Source organism: Hemitrygon akajei, chromosome 9 (genome assembly GCF_048418815.1).
Source record: "Hemitrygon akajei chromosome 9, sHemAka1.3, whole genome shotgun sequence".
In the NCBI taxonomy this organism is placed as follows: Eukaryota; Metazoa; Chordata; class Chondrichthyes; order Myliobatiformes; family Dasyatidae; genus Hemitrygon; species Hemitrygon akajei.
In genome coordinates, this window is record NC_133132.1 from 30,042,964 (window position 1) to 30,047,785 (window position 4,822).

At 42.1% G+C, this 4,822-nt stretch overlaps 1 pseudogene; it reads right to left on the minus strand.

Annotated features, from left to right (window-relative positions):
- Nucleotides 1–253: 253 nt before the first annotated feature.
- On the minus strand, nt 254–3,849 carry LOC140732744 (immunoglobulin lambda-1 light chain-like; annotated as a pseudogene).
- Nucleotides 3,850–4,822: the final 973 nt, after the last annotated feature.

The window sequence follows — 4,822 nt, forward strand, 5'->3', positions numbered from 1 at the left end:
AATGATGCTCTTGTCGGACATATTGATCAAGGCAAAAACACCACAGTAGATCGGGTAGATTTTAATTACTTCGGGATAAAATTACATGGACGATATCAATTTCAGAACGAATGCTGTTTAAGAACGTCCAGCAGGAAGCAATGCCTGTTTTCCCCCGGTTGAAAAAATGTGTCAGCGACAATCGAAAATTAAACATTCTGTACATGAAATTCATTTGTTTTATTTTAAAGAAACAGTGTCTAAACATATTGTATTACATACAGCTGGATCGCGCGATGTTTGTTTTGAAATGGGGTTGCTTGAGTCTCGTGTTTAACCACGCAGGTGTAAAGCTCGTGTGAGTTCCAGTCTGAGGTTGGCAGAGTCAGGTAACTGCTCGCACTGAACGTGTTGTCCGCGTCCCTGCTGGATCCGGCTGGTTTGAACGCCATTCCTTCTCGTACTGCCGTCCACAGTCCACTCGATATTCACAGCGGCCGGATTAAACCCGCTCACTAAACACACTAGGGTGGCGGTGCCCCTGTCCCCCGAATTTCTTCCGCAGACGGTCGGAGGACGGATACGGCGGATTTTCGCGGACCTGTAAATAGAAAGAAGTGCAGGGAAATGAATTATTAATTGATGTAAATTGGAATCAAACTTTGCCTTTTTTTCAACGATTTTACAAGCCATAAAAGTCAGAACGCATGAGAACCCGATCACAACTGTGTTTCATTAGTGCATTTTGATCTTCAACAAACGCAACAAAGCCAATATACATCATGAACATTAGAAATATCTACAAAGTAAAGGAAGAGAGAGATTTCATAACAGCAAAATTCAAAGCAATAAAATAACAAATTTCGATGGAATGGCAAAAGAAAATCCGACTGGAGAGGCTTCTGAACAATCGCTGACAGAACCCCTTTATTCATGAAATACACTCCAATATACATAAGATACTCTTATATAATCCCATGATACCTCGATCCAATCTGATGTAGCTATGCTATACTTAATTTTCATGACAGATTATTGGCATGTTCCATGGTGTTAAATCATAAAGACATGAATCACAGAACCAATAACAAACCCCGAAAGAGATATGGCAAAGGCGCGTGGCAATACTCCGAAATGTCGTCGCAGATATTCACGCAAAAAGCAAGAGATGAGGCAGTGGATTTGATTGACATACTGTGCTTTGTCTCTCCTCGGAGATGCCGCGATTCGCCGCAGTAAAGGAGTGATTATGAATGGCTTATAATCATGGAAAATTTAATGGGAATAGATAATACGTTAAAGTTTTCTACTTGGATTTTTTAGTTTTTAGTCCCACAATTAATTCCGAAAGATTGTTTGGACCGGGGTGATACACACTGAAGGAAAACCCGATAAAATCTCTCAGAGGTCTATGAAATCCAGAAGATGTCGATATCTGGTTCAAGGTTTTAATAACCATTTATTTTCATTAATTTGAAAAGTTGAACCCATTCACACAATAAGATATCAAGACTACAGAACAGAATTTACAAAGAAATCGTTTTACCGTAGTATCTCGGAGGAAAACGCGACGACAAGTCAGAAAAGCTAAAGAGCAAATTTACAGCGTTTCAGACCTGAGAGATACTATTCAAGGAGAAATCACTTAGTACGGTAATGATCAGGTATCCAAAGTTAGATAATCAGTGGCCTGTGGGCCTAGAGAGTTTGAAGTGTAAACAAAACAGGTGGGGCCGAATGATAATTTGTTATCAAAGCTGAGACATTTACACTGAAACCATTGATAAAATGTCACACATCAGGCTGCTTAACACGATAAGAGCATAAACTATCACAGGCATAGATGGAACATTGGCTGACTGGCAGGAGAAAAGCGTGAGGATAATCTTTTCTGGTTGGCCACCGGTGATTAGTGGTGTTCTGCAAGGATGGGTGTTGAGTCTGCTACGTTTCATGCTAGAATTTAATGATCTGAACGACGGGATTTATGGATTTGTGGTCACGTTTGCGGATGATGCAAAGACAGGTGGAGGAGTAGACAGTGTTGAGGCAGTAGGAGTCCGCAGAATGATCTTGACGGATCAGGTGAATGGGCAAAGAAGTGACAGATGGAGTGCAGTGTAGGAAATTGTATGGTCGTGGAGAAGGGTAGTAGGAATAAAGGTACAGACTTCTCCTAAACGGGGACCGAATTAAGAAGACGGAGGTGCAAGGAGACTTGGAAGTCATCCTGCAGGATTCCCAAATGTTAAACTTGCAAGCAAATTTTAAGTTACGATTCATTTCGAGACATAGCCAGAGCAGATTTAGAGTATTGTGAGCAGTTTTGGGCCACATATCTAAGAAAGAATGTGCTGGCATTGGAGAGGGACCAGAGGAAGTTTACAGGAAAGATCCCGACAATGAAAGAGTTAAAGTATTAGGAGCATTTGATGGCCCTGGGCCTGTACACGCTGGATTTCAGAACAATAGTAGTGGGGGGGGGGGGGGGGTGGAGGATGATGTCTGATTTTAACCTGCCGAATACTGAAAGAGCTAGATTGACTGGAAGTGGGAGGATGCTCCCTATAGTGCGAGAGGCTAGTCCTGAAAGAAAATCCTTCGAATATAAGGACAGCCCTTTAGAACAGAGATGAGGTGAATTTGATTTATCCGTAAAGTGGTTAATCTGTGGAATTTATTCCCAGAGGAGGCTGTTGAGACTAAGTCTTTGGGTAGATTTAAAACGGAGTTTTATAGTCTCTTGATTAGCAACGGCATCAAAGGTTATGGGGAGAAGTCAGGAGAATGAACTTGAGAGAAAATATACCAGTGATGATCAAATGATGGAGCAGACTCGTGGGATCGAATTCCCTAATTCTGATCCTATGTTTTACCGTCTGAAGGAGATAGAAGTTCCCTATTGCAATTCGGTAAGATTCACAGCTCGACTCTTGTCCCCATTAAGCTTCAGGTTCAGAATAAAGTTTATTGTCAGTCAACTGTATACATGGATACGGTCAAACGTAACAACGTTTTAGGAGACCAAGGTGCACAACATAATACACACAAAATAAAGTAATATTAGCAGCCATAATTTTTAAAAAATTAACAAAAATATTCCGGACGATTGGCATTCAGATAATTTATACAAGTACTTGCGGGCTCTAAACACGACTTCACCTCGGTTGTCTAATGCAAAACCTCACTGTTGTGAATATATTTTATTACATCTGTTCCCTGGGAAACTTTTAAGGTACACTCGCTAATAGCACGAAACATTTATTCACAAAGCTATTTTTAAAATGTTATGGCAATGAACTCAATTTCTTTTGAAGATACATTTCAGCTAAATTAAGTAACCCTACCAAGCAAACAGGATGCATATGTGCTAGTTTTCTGCCTGCGGTATTGTAAAGTTACAATGAGAAGCGTCCTGTAAATCAGATCGAAGCATCAGGATTGATAATATTATTCAAGGTTCAAACGAAAAAAAAACACGAAAAAAATCAAAAGGTGATTAGACCCCACTAAATATTTACTTACTGTTGAAATTCAGTTTGGTTCCTCTCCCAAAGGTGAACATGTCCGCGTTATGGTCCTCGACACCACAGTAATAATCGGCGGCGTCCTCCCATTGCACGTTGGTGATGGTTAAATGCATTTGGTTGTTCGATGTGTCTGTGGAACCGGTGAATCGATCTGGAATTCCCGATCCTCTCGTGGAGCTTCCATACAACACAAAAACTGGGGCGCTGCCGGGTTTCTGCATGTACCAGCTCCTGTCGTAGCTGCCGATGCTACTCCCTGACATGGTACAAGTGATTCTCACGGTTCTACCCGGAGTCGCCGATACGGACGGAGACTGAGGAGTCAAAGTCATCTCTGCGTTTGCAGCTGGCGAAAATAACAAATAATTATTTAAAACCCTTAAGTAAAAACACGACATAAAGGACAGTATAAAGGATTAAGTATTCTACTTACTGAACAAAGAGGACACAAACGCGGCCAGAACCAGGACCCATTCAGCCATGGTGAAGCTGATAAGTAGAATCAGAAGTCAAAGGCTTTCGGACACAAGTCCTGTTCAGGGCTTTCGAAGCTGCTCCTTAAGAAATGTGGAAGACTGCAAAGTCACTGAAATATATATTCATGCAGATCTCTACTCTCGAATGAATTGGATCTTGATGTCAGGAAATGGGCAGGGCAACTATGTAAACGATGCTGAGGTCGAGAGGGTTTGGAAATTCAAGTTCAGTGGAGTAGACATCACCAACAACCTATCCTGGTCCAACCACGTTGATGTCACGGCAAAGAGCACTCATTGGCGCTCTATCTTTGACTCTCAGCAATTTTTATCGATGAATTGTGTCTGGATGCAGCACGGCTGGGTATGGTGTCTGCTCTACTGGTAATTGAAATAAACTAAAGAGAGTTGCGCATAGAGCTCAGCACATCACGGAAGCCAATTCCTCTCCATGGATTCTGTGTACACTGTCGCTGCCTCGGCAAAGCAGCCAATATAGGCAAAGACCTCATCCATCACGGACTTTTTCTCTCCTCCCCCATCTCATCGGGCAGAAGATCCAAAAGCCTTAAAGCCACATACCACCAGGCTCAAGGACAGCGTCTGTCTCGGTGTTATGTGACCTCTTAATGTTTCCCTACTGCGATCAGATAGACTCTTGACCTGACAGTCTACGTCGTTATGCCCTTGTACCTTACTGCCTACCTGTCCTGCACTTTCTCTGTAACAGTATTCTGCGCGCTTGTACTATTTCAATGCACTGATGAACTGATCTGCATGAATGACCTGCGAAACAGATTTTTCTCTGCACCTCGATACATGGGACAACAGTTAAGC